Raw genomic sequence first — 12461 nt, forward strand, 5'->3', positions numbered from 1 at the left:
AATAAAGAAGGTGAATCTGATTTTTTTAGCCTTGTCTATTGGACTAAGGTTCCTAAACTGAAATTTCAATTTGGGGAGACTGTTGAAGTATTAGGAAATTAGGTCACACCATGGCTTGCAGCTGGACCACTGTATGGTTCCAAAGGAGATGTGTACTTTTCTTGGCTCTTGTTGGCCATAATGCTTTATTGTTTTGCAGGATCACTGGAAAAATAAATATTCCAGTGGTAAGATAAGGTTTGTCTTCCCCAACAGAGTAACTACACACTGTTTTCTCTCATGAAGGACATTTCTTTCTATTCTAGACATAAACATTTAAAATGTTATCCTTAAAACAGATGACACTGTATGAAAGCTTCTGGTATTTTGCAGCAAGTGGAAAAGAACTGCACAGTTTTAGATATAAAGCATTCTAATAGAGAATAAAGAAGAAACAGTACCATAGCATAGAAGAAGTGCTCCTTCTTGGCCTGCCACTGATGTGCTGGAAATCCTCGAAGATGTTGCTGCTTTTCCTGAGATGTGTTTTGACCCTCTCAGCAAGTGCCTTGTGCTTCAGGGAAGGAAGATGGGTCTTGGTGGAATCCTAGGCTGCCATGGGACGAGGAGGGGGCAGTGGGCTGCTGGAATTCTGGTGGATTAATTGAATCAGAAAGACAGTTTAGTGCTGACGGGCTCCGGGCCAGCGGAGCTCAGTGCTGTGTGGGAAGGACATATTTTGTGTTTTGCAGGGAGGGGAGCCAAAGGGAGAGGGTGCAAGAGTTTGTGCTGCATCAGCTGCTCCCAGAAGAGCTGAACTAAGGGATCTGCTGGGGCAACCACGCTGTGAGCCTGGGGAAGTGGAACACTGGGGATGCCAGTCCCTGCTGGGCTGCCCAGTGTTGTTTCAGTGTGCTGCACATGCAGAAAGGTAGAAATTTTAAATTAGATTGTAAAACCCAGTGTTGGTTGGAGGCTTGTGCATAACTCAGGAGTTTGCTATTGGAAGCTGTTGCCATGGCTGTGCCTGCCTGGTGAGGAGTGTGGAAACCTCCATGAGCCTCTGCAGCAGAGCCTTCATGGTTCCTGGCTCTGCAAGCATTAGGAGTTTATTATCTATTGTTTTTTTTTCTCATCTCAAATGCTCCAGCAGGCCTGGAATACTTTCTGTGAGGTTCTCCAGAAATAGTGGAGGGGATCCACCAGTGCAAGAGCAGAGGCACTTCCAGTGATGAAGGCAGCAGATCCAGCCTCAAATTCCCCATTCTGCCAATATCCTCTCTTCCTAAACAGGACTCTTTGCATATTGCGCTGGCCTGACTGGAAGAGAGGTTGAAGCAAAATGAAGTGTGTGAATGGTAAGAACTGTAATGCAAATGGTGAAAATTCAGTCACTTTAGATAATATTTTAATATGGTTCTTTGTAAAGTCACAGTTTTGCTGGCTTCTGTTCTGTTCACCCAAACAGGTAATAGACATTGGGTGTTGATCAGACCAGATACAGTGAGAAATGAACAAAAATTGACCATGTTTTATGTGGACAGCTGTGAAGTTTATAGTTAATAAAATAAATAAATAAATAAATAAATAAAAGAACCTGAAATCAGAGCTGAGCCCTCGCTCTGTAGACCAAGCAGAAAAAACCCCTTTGACAAAAGCCCATGAGAAATTCTTTAAATCCTTTTCCCTTTTATCTCTGCTTCTCTGCCTGGAAACTAATTCATGCCTATTGGGGTTGAAATTGTGCTTGTCTGTCAGCCAGTCAGTGCCTGAAAGGAGTGGGCATATTTCAGAACTTGCCGTTTGTTTTTTCTTTTGTTGTGCATGCTGAAAAAATGATTGGTTTTATCCATTCAAAACTTTGCTTTGTGCTGTGCTGTACTATGGGATTAGCTTTACTGGGTTATCAAAGATAAGTGCCTTTGCTGTGATTTTTCAGTGTTCCAGATATGGATGGACTCTCAGCTGATAGAAGAAAACTGTTCAGGTGGCTTCCCAGAAATTAGGACGAGTAGCTAAATATGAACCCTTTTTGTCATAAGATTTTCTGATAATGGCTATTAACATTACCTTGAAGTTCTTAATTCACAAAAAAAAAAAAAATAGTGCCAGACTGTGAAGAACTGTGCAGAAACTTGAAGTGGAAATTTGTAGGAGTTTGAAGGTTATTATTGGAAAACTGTGTGGGATTTGTAGGCTTTGCCTGTTTCTGTGTTAGAACTGCTTTCTTGGGACTTACAGGGCAGTGGGGAGGAAACATTTTGGTTTTGAGGATATTGAGGGATTATACATTGTTTATCATAGCTGTTACAGATTTATAAAATTTTTAATTAAACAAAATTTTCTAACTTTGCTTTTGATGACAAAGTGCTTTGATTGGGAAGATCTCTGGTGGCTTTCTGGTGTCACCAGGAGGCCTGAGCTTGTCTTGGAGCCATCAGTCCTAGTCAGTCCCCCTGTGGCAGGCAGTGTGCTTTTTGGAAACCTTCTCAGGGGTGGATTAGTAATTCTCCCACCAGGAAGAGGTGCTGTGCCATCCAGGTGAGGTTTGAGGGGAAGAGAGGGGAGGGAAGCACTTGCTGAGCTAGAGAAAGGGAGGATACACAGCAAACAATAGAGGAAGATTAAACATAGAAGAAAGAGGACAGATGAGCACAGGGTGGTGGAAATATTTGATTTATCTACCTCACTGTGACAGCTGCTGAACAGACACTTTAAACAAAGGAAAAAGCAAAACCTCAGAGGATTTTGAGTTATATTTATTGTTATGCCTGTCCTGCAGTGCATTCTCTGGCAGCAAAGATCTGTGGGTCAGGCTGACTGTGGGGGAGACTGAGTTGGGCTCAGAAGACATTTGTTTTTATTGGAGCTGCTTTTGTTGAGCACCTCTGCGTGCTCAGTCTGGGCAGAGGGTTCATATCTCTGCCCACAAGAGAGTGGTGTTGAGCCATCAGCTTCCAGACCACGCACCAGGGTTCAGCTTCCAGATTTTTAAAATGTAAAGTAAGTTTGAACATCAGTGCTCATTGTGATTTACAAATGAAGTTTGGCTGTTCCATCGAATATGCTTTGCCCCAAAATGAAAAGGTGTAAGCAAGGTGGAACTCAAGTGTTGTAGATAAAGAAACTGTGCATGTATACTGGCTAATATCTCAATGATATAATACCTAGCTGTGTGTCCATGTGTCTTCCCTTTTACTAGAGAAGGAAAAAAACCAGCAAAATGAAGCACAAAACAACAAACAGACATGAAACAGTTTGAGTCTGCTTGCAGTCAGTGCTGATGTGTGTGTGCGTTAATTAATTGATCAGGAAATTTAGGGAAGTATCAGTGTAACTTCCTTAACAAAAGATGCATCTGAAGCTTTACACGAGCCTGTGAAATTGCTTTCATTTAGATAACTGTATAAATTATTTAGATTCTCAAAAGATCACAGCCTGCAGCAACTCCCATTGGAAATGTTGGCAAGTATTCCTTGTCCTTTCCTACAAGATATCATTGATAGGGTTCATGTGGACCATAGAGGCATTTCATGGGGAGTTCAGTTTATTTGAGAAAGGCAGAAAAGCTGGTTGGAGACAGTGCTGGGGATAGGAGGAAACTGGTGCCTCTGACCAGCTCTCCTCAGTTGTGCCACACCAGAGGAATATTGGAGGTAGGGTCCTTCTGTGCCTTATTTTTGGGGAGGCAGGAGGATATCAATTGTGTCTCTTTAGGTATCTTATAATAGAGATTCTGATCAGGAAGTTTGCCCAAGTATTTTTGCACGCATTTCTTTCTAAATTAACTTATCTACCATAAATAAATCACTGATAACAATAGTAAATGTAATATATAGATGTGTACATAGACAAATGTAAGTTTTAACTTCTGGACTAAGTAATATTAGTATATTACTCCTTTCCTCAAAAGAAAGAAAGCTTGACTTCTTTCTGGAGGCTCCTTGTGCTGAATTTGGACTGAAGATTTTATGCTCTGAAAAACGAACTTTTGGCACAGCTTTTTTGACTCTAAAGGCTGCCCTTCTCTAGGGTCTCTTTTGACTCCAAGGGCAATGCCTGGAGTGCTTTTGAGATTAGCAAGCATCTCTGGAGCACAATAATAAATGCACATGAGCTGCTGATGAGTGTATTGAAACTGAGTTATCTTCCAAGAGATTTTTAGTGAAAAATCTCACCAAATGTGGCTTATCATTAAAAACTTTTTTAAAAAATCACAGAGACACCAAGTTAGAAATCTTGCTATGTGTTCTGTTTTGGACAGTTAGCTGCTCAGTTCTGCATCTAAAAACAGGTTCTCTTGATTTGCTCTAACCCTGGAGCCCTCCATCACCAATGTTTAATTCCATATAGCAGTTCTGCCAAATTCCACATTGTAATTCCTTTACTTTATTACACGGAGTTTTCCAGCCCTTTAGCAAGCTCAGTTAGCCAAAACTCTATTGTGGCTTCTTATTTCTTGTTCTATCTGCATTAAATGCTGTACTGGATGCAGTTCTGTGATTTTCATGATGCTTGGGAAGACAAGAAGTGCCAGGCAGAGCTCCTGTTGCCTGGATGTATGGAATGAGCCCCTGGGAAGTGACTCTGAACGGGGCTGGGGTTCTGTGCTGCTGCTGTACCAGGCTTTGTCTGAGCTGCACTCAGGGTGTTAGAGACTCTCATCCTGTCTCCTGAGACCTGCTCTGGGCTGTGTCATGCTCGACCACAGTGCCTGCATAGGTTGGAATTAAATGCTGGAAAAGGAGGGAGAGAAATAAACATCTTGCCCAGCCGGGGAACGTTTGAGTCCCGTTGGGGAGGAGCTATTTTAAAGCTCAGACTGAGGGATGGCTATTTTTGCCCTTCAGCCAGACAGACTAAGCTAATGGTCTGCATTGTTCAAACCATTCTCTTGACCAAATTCTTAAAAAGAGGAACAAAAACGAGCAGGAAGAGTCCTTAAGCCAGCAAGAGGTAGACACAGGTCAAACCTGAAAAGATCTTGTCTGTGCCCTGCTGCTCTTTGGGCTGCAGAGATGTGCTTTCTTTTTATTGTTGAAGTGTGCATTTGCTTTAATAATGAGAGATGAAGTTCAGTGGGAGGATTTAAGAGCAATTCTGCTGAAAACCCGTTGTACAAGTTGAGCAATCTCCACATGTGTCTCAAGAGCAGGTTGCTATTTCACTTAATCACTTCAGACACAAAGCTGGAGGCTTTCAGGGAAGTACAGCACAGCAAGGATTGCTCATTGAGGCACATCTTCCTCATTTCTGATGTTCTGCTGAGCACTCACCTTAAAACTGCCAGCCATGATTGATTTAAATATTAGGGTAGGGGCAAAACAAGTTTTATATTATCTATGGGTGCCATTTCATTGGATTTCCAGCCTGGCTGCCCTGTGAAGAGGCTCTGCAGCTGTTTGGGAGCACCATGAAACAAATATAAGTGGGAAAAAAGCCAAGTCCACTTGTGATGAGGAATCTGATGTAAAAAGCGTGTCAAGATTCACAAAGGAGTTTGTCAAGGCTGTTTGTTTAGTGAGTGCTGTGATCTTTGCTGATGACAGAAGGGCAGTGAAGCTGCTGAAGGGTCTGGAGCCCAGGTCTGCTGAGGAATGGCTGAGGGAGCTGAGGGTGTTTAGCCTGGAAAAAAAAAAAAAAAAAAGGTTCAAGGGGAGCCTTATCACTCTCTACAACTACCTGAAAGGAGAGTGTAGCCAGGTGAGGGTCAGTCTCTTCTCCCCAGCCTCCAGCTGTGCCAGGGAGGATTAGGTTGGAAATTAGGAAGAATTTCTTCCCAAGAAAGGGTGATTGGACATTGGAGTGGGCTGCCCAGGGAGGTGGTGGAGTCACCAAGACTGAAGCTGTTTATGGAAAGGATGGATGTGGCACTCAGTGCCATGGTCTGGTTGGACTGGTGCTGTTTGGTCATGGGCTGAACTTGGCGATTGGCGAGGTCTTTTCCAACCTGAGTGATTCTGTGAGAGCAGCAGAGCCTTGGTCCATAAGGAGACATAAGGATTGTGAAACACTGCAATTAATCTGTTCCTTGTTATTTCAGGAGCAGCATGGTCTTAGCGTGGAGTGTCACCCTCTCCTCTCATGGTCCTGGTTCTGCTGATATTCCTTATAGTGTGTGACCTGTTTCAGCTCTAGTGCTGCCTCTGTCTTCCTCAGGAATCCCCAAGTGTGATTTTGTACAGCATTTCTCTGAATCAGGGAGCTGCTTTTAGGATTTTCAGGGCGCAGGATAATTTTGGTGCCCTCCCCATGGCATTGTGTCTCCAGCTTTAGGGTGGCTGCTCCCCTCTTCCTCAGGTTTTTCCCTTTGCTGGGTGCATCCTCAACTCCGTGCAAATGCCTGCTCCTAAAATAGAAATAAATAGTGAGGAGGGTGTGCTGCTGGTGCCAGCACGAAGGTCAGGCTGCCATCAGACCTGCCATCTGCGTGTGCGATGCCTCGCAGCCTCCGGCAAGACAAAGACAGGGCTGTGGGTGGGTGGGTGTGATGTCTGTAATGTCTGTAATGTCTACTGTTCGGCCAGCCGGGGGTTTAAAAATACCACTTGTGAATGACCTGATGAGAGTAGTTTTAGAAGGCGATCCACGCCCAGCACGTTCGTTTTCTGATGGGAAAGGTATTTGAAGAAGTGTTTATTTCAAAACAAAGTTTCTAAACAAGAAGCAGGATGCTCAGTGGAGATAAATATCCGTGGTGGGGTGGCTGGTGGCTTTCTCTGCAGTCCCAATTCTTGTTTGGGGTCACTCAGGGAGCTGGATTTGTGCTGGGGAGAGGGGAGAAAAGGGCAATGGGATGGGTGAGCTGGAAGGGCAATAAGCAGGATGCTCTCCTGCTTTCCAGGGGGTGGCAGGGATCTTCTGTCAGGAAGGGAGGGGTGAGGAGAGAAACACTCTTGTATAAGGTACCCCTCATCTCTTAGTCCCCAGCACCAGCAATTCAGAAGGCATTTACATGGGCTCATTTCCTATTTAGGCAAAGGTTTGGGTTTAGAGAAGGCTCGATGTAGTCGAGCTGATTTAAAGTTTGTGTCTGATCCTCAGTGAACTCCTTGGATTTTTATAGCGATCCATCTCATCTCTTTTGTAGGGGTGCCAAATCACTTTCTGAGTGAAGACTTCCTGGATGATTCCAGATGGTCATGTCTGGTTATATTCTGATATTCAAGATGTGCCTCACGGATTCAATTCCTATTTATTGAATTTTCTTGTTCTTTACTTTTATTTAAAGTATTTAGTTTATTTCTTTGCCATTGCAGAAACTCCTGGTAAATTATGCAGTGCAGTTATAAAAGTGTTCCCATTGTTTTTTGCCTAAATTAAGTGACAGTAAAGGAGTAGAGCATTATTTTGAAGGGTCTTATCTAGGGTATTTTTCATTAAAAGGGTTTTTGACATCATTCTTTTAATCTAAGACTGGTTTTCATTTCCAGGCACCCTTCTCTAGTGCTGTAGCAACAACTTCCTGTCTGTATGAGTTATGCTAATTTCAGTGCTGAAAAATCCAAAAATAGCTGAGGAGAGAGGAATCAAATTATAGTTTTGCCATGGGATGAGGTAGTGGGAAGGAGAAGGATGCTGTACCTTATCCCTGTGTGGGCACGGGTGTCTGTCTCCCTGTGCTCAGAAGGAAGCAGGACCCAAACTGGGAGCGAGCAAAGCACTTGTGTGGAAGTTCCACCTTGCAGAAATTCCTGTTTGCTGCCTGCTTTTCCCCAGGAATTCATCTCCTGGGGTCCACACTCATTAAGGGGCAGCCTGTCAGCAGCACCCCACATCGTGTAGATCTCCATGGCCACCACTTCAGGATCTAATCCTCACAGAAGAGGAAAGAAAGGATAATAGTTTGGGCTATTTCTACACATAAAATTCTTGATACTACTATATATTTTCTAATTTCTTTGTAATTCCCTAGAGGCAGAGGTTTCAGCCCAAGTGCTGGTGGGCTGTGCATCACTCAGGGCTCTGCAGTGCCCAGCCCATGTCCAGCTCTTGTTCCCACATGTCAGCCCCTCTGTGCTGCATCCCACACCTCTATCATGGAGCATTCCCTGTGCTGCTCCATGGGATGGAATCATGGCCATTAAACCCCTTGCTGGCTGTGAGGCAGCCCTGGTGCAGCTCAGCAAGGGCTGGGTTTGTTAATGGGAAGTGGCTTTTCTGGAAGAGGTCACAACCTGAGTGGGGTTTGATGATGCCTCTTTGCACTGTTTGCCTTAATGCTCAGCCAGCTCACATCGGCTTTATTTTGGGCTTTGGTTTCATTGAAAGGAAAAAAAAAAAGGAAGTGAATCAAACTGAAATGTCCCTTTGTTCCATTTATTTTTCAGTTGGAGGGAATGGAAAGATTTGAGCTCACCTGCTGGAGCACATTAGTCACATGAAGAGATGATGGCTGTGGGCACGGGCGAGATTTGAACGTGGGCTGGGTAGTGAAGTGCTTAAACCCCCAGTGCTGAGAGGATTGTGGAATGGTGAGATGGATCAGCTTTTGTGATTTGATTTCTTCAGTCAGGAGTGCCAAGGCCCTGCTGAAGGTAAAGATGCCCTGGTACACGAGCTGGGGTGATGCTTCCAGGGATCCTCCTGCTCCCGCGTGGTTGGGCAGACAAAGGAAGTCCTTTCATGGCTTTGCATTCCCATTTGGGCTGCTCCTGGAGAGGAAGACAGAGGTGGTGATGCCACTTCCTCCTAGAAAGCCACAGAGTGTACCATGCAATTACATCTGGGCAGAGCAAGACTGCTCCCCCAGCACATTTACATACGTGACTGGAGCAGGCAGCACCGGAATGTGCAAATGTGCCAGGAGTCACAAATGCTAGAAACCTTCAGGAAAGCTTTTGTCCATAACTGAAGGCCTGAAGTTACTAAAAAATAGTTGGGGGGGGAGCTTTGTGGTCCTGCTGTGGGACAGTGCAGGTAGGGAACAGACAGCACAAGTCCTCGACCCTGTTTCCCCAGACAGCACCTTGCTCTCATTTGTTTGCATCAGTCTTCCCTGTTGGCATATCAAACTCATTTTCACATCTCAGTTACTGGTTATGCAAAATCGAATTCTTCAATGCTTATCCGGTATTCATTTCTTACAAGCTTCTTCTTCTTTTTTTTTTTTTTTTTTTAAGATTCCTGCTTCTTATCTCCTGTGCAATACTCTTCTGTGCATTCAGCATTCAGACAAAAAACACGAGGGTATTCCAGCAGGAATAGTGAAGTCAAAAGGTACTGGCTGGCATGTGCAATCACACATATGCAAGGGCTTTGAGGAGTGCCATTGAATTCTGCTGGAAGTTTAACAGAGTGTGAATACATTGTCCAGCAGAGTAAGGCTGTTGTGTAAGAATTCATCTGTCATTTACAGCTGCTCGTTTAAGGTGATTGGTATGAAATGACAAAGAACAGCTGGGGGGTGGTGAGGAGGGGGGATTAGGAAGTTTTATTTCTCAATAGATCAAACAAGGAAGGGTGTTAAAGTCATCATGGTGTTAAGAGTGAAGGCTGGGTCCAGCATTTACGACTGGTATCTGAATTAGGTGAATTGATTACTGGGGGAGTAAGTTGAAGATCTCATAAATGTGGGTCTTCAAAGCAGTCAGCTTCAATTCCTACTGCAGTCCCTGTGAAAGTGGAGCAGGAAGGCAGATCCCTGCCTCAGGATCGGGGGTGGCTGCTGTCAGGTGCCGTGGTGATGTTCCTGAGCTGCATTTTAGGGTGCTGGGAAGGGCACACCAGCGTTTTGGCTGCTGGCTGAGTGCTTATACAGGTTTGTCACCAGCAATCCTACATATTGTTTTCAGGAAAACAACTTCCAGTACACAAATCCAGATTTTTCTTCATTGCTCTGATATTCAGAACATGCTTGTACTGCTTAAGCTTGGCCTGCCCTTCCCCCCAGTATTTAACCACCTTTTTAGAAACTGTGGAAAACCAAGAAACATCTCCTTGGATTTAATATTTGTTTCTTGCTGAAAAGCAGTTCACCATAAGAATGTAGATTCCTGTATAAAGAAGCTTCTATGGGATTTTTGTTGCATAGACCCTTGTGCAATATGGAATATTGTGGAAGATGTGGGTACAGCACTGACATAATAGTAGCTAATAAAAAGTTAATCATGAACCAAATGAAAGTCACCAGATGTGGGATGTGGTATGCATTTATTTTCTGTGGTTGTATTGGTTGAGACTTCTCTGGTTCTGTGAGTTGTTTGTTTGGCATTGCTTGTGTTCTGGTAGTGGGGTTTGGGTTTTTTTGGTTCATTGATTGGTTGGTTGGTTTTTTAAGTGGCTTTTTTTTTTTTTAATGGTATTTTCTAAAAGTTTTTAGGATTTTGAGAATTCAAACATCCTTTGCAGGTGTGAGCCAAATTGCTGATGATCTCTTGCTCAGAGCTGCCTTGATGGTGTCTGTCCCATTTTTCCAGGCTCCCAGGGGACTGTGGTAATGCTTCCTCTCCAGCTACACCGAGCAGCAATAAATTTAGCCTGAGTGAGCCATAATGAGAGCACAGGAACCAGAGGAGTGCTGACCACTCTCCAGGAGGGTCTGGCACTCCTTACAGACATCTCCATCCCTGAACTGCCAGCCCTGTCCTGACCTCTCTGCCCACTCTGGGCAGCCTGTGCCTCCTCATTACCCATTTGCACCCCCTCAGTGCCTGTTTCACACAATCATTTCCATCAGTCACTTCCTTCTGACGCTTTTTTCCCCTCCAACAAGAAATCAGGGTGCTGTGACTCAGGAGACAGACACACACCCGACCTGCACAAACAGCACAGCTGCCCCCATGTCATCCTGAGCAGTTCACTGAGGTACCACTGCTGTATTTTCCTTCCTGAGAGCACTGACACCATGCTGCTTTCCAGGTCCCTGCAATTCCAGTTGGATGGGAGCAAGCACAGTGTGAAAGCTGCAGGGAGCTTTTCATATTAAGGCTGGGTTATTGTCCCACTTCCAGCTTGTGATTGACAAATGCTTACTGCTGCCACCTCCCAAGGGGTTGAATTGTGAGCAGGAAGTGATTGTAAAAGATATTGTGCTCTGAATGAGATGTTAGGAGCTGTAATTACCCGCTAGTGTCTCTATGGTTACTGCTCTCAGTGCTGAGCTATTGAGAGCCCACTGGCACTGGAGCTGCCTGGTAGCTGTGCCTGAACTGCCAAAACCAGTCCCTGCTGCGAGGCAGAGCTGGGCATCTGTCCCTGCCCTTGTTTTGACTGAGCAAGATGCAACAGTGCCTGTGTTCAGGAAGATGTGCTGGATCTGACCGTGGCCAGGCAGAAATGAGACATCCTTATCCACCTCTGATGAAGTCACAGTCTCAAATTAGTGAATTCAGCCAAGCTGATGGATGAATATGGATTTATAGGACCTCCCAATCTGGACACACATATCTGGCAGGGATGGCACAAAGCACCTGCCCAGCCATGAGCTCCAGCTGCAGTGGTACAACACCTGTGAGCCTTCATCCCAACAGACCATAGGGTGATGTGCTGGTTTTGCTGGAGGTCATTGCTCAGAGCAGGATGGTAGAAAAATGCCAGAAATAGATATATACAGAGTGTGGGGCTGGCACAGGAGGTGGGAAATGAGGGATTTTTGGGAGCTTGCCTGCATAGGTTTTGGGAAAGGGCATGGTGCATCTTGTGAGGAGGAAAAGGTCAGCACCTCCCTTTGACAGCGTCACAGAGACTACAAACAGTCTGGGATGTCTGAAATAGGTGCCTGAAATAGGGCAAATGACTGCTGCCTCCAAAGTGCCTGTGTGTGCCTGCATTTCAGGGTCTCTGGACTCAGGCTCCTGTGAGATGTTTTTTTTCCATCAAGAAATAGCAAATTTTAGAGGCTCAGCAGAAACCAAGCCTGTGCACGCCTCTGTGCTGTGGCAAACATGCTGGTAGTTCCATATCACAGCATTTGTAGTTTTGAGGCTTGCTCCCAGAAGGAGTTGGAATATCAGTGCTGCTCTTCCAACACCTAAAATGCCATCATTAGCTGCTGAGCTATCTGTCACGTTAATGTTGTGAAAGACAGACAATATTTACTCAGGTAACAAAATGAAACTGTGTTGTAACACCACAAAGTGTGGGGGAAAGGGACTTGGATTTGGATCTGACTGTAAGGTAGGAGCTGCTGCTGAGTGTTTGGTTGTGCCTTGGGTCCTGCTCTCATCCTAGTCTCCCCTGCTTTTGTTCATTCATTTTCCTTTTGATGCTGCTGTCAAAACCCTTAGGTCTACTCAGGAGAGAAGTGCACCAGCATCATTAATATTATTAAAATATCCTGGACTGGAAAAAAAAAAAAAAAGAAAAGGGAACAGTGGGGGGTTTTTTTGAACAATATTTATTTATTGAGTTTTTGAGGCTGAGCTGTCTTGATCAGTGGAGGAGAGCAGCTGTTATGTTCCTCCTCCACCAGCTGGCTGTCTGTAGTGCAGCTTTTCTGTTGGCTTTGCTGTGTCTTATCCCTCCTGCTGTCTGCACTCATT

This window comes from Catharus ustulatus, chromosome 5 (genome assembly GCF_009819885.2).
Source record: "Catharus ustulatus isolate bCatUst1 chromosome 5, bCatUst1.pri.v2, whole genome shotgun sequence".
Classification (NCBI taxonomy): domain Eukaryota; kingdom Metazoa; phylum Chordata; class Aves; order Passeriformes; family Turdidae; genus Catharus; species Catharus ustulatus.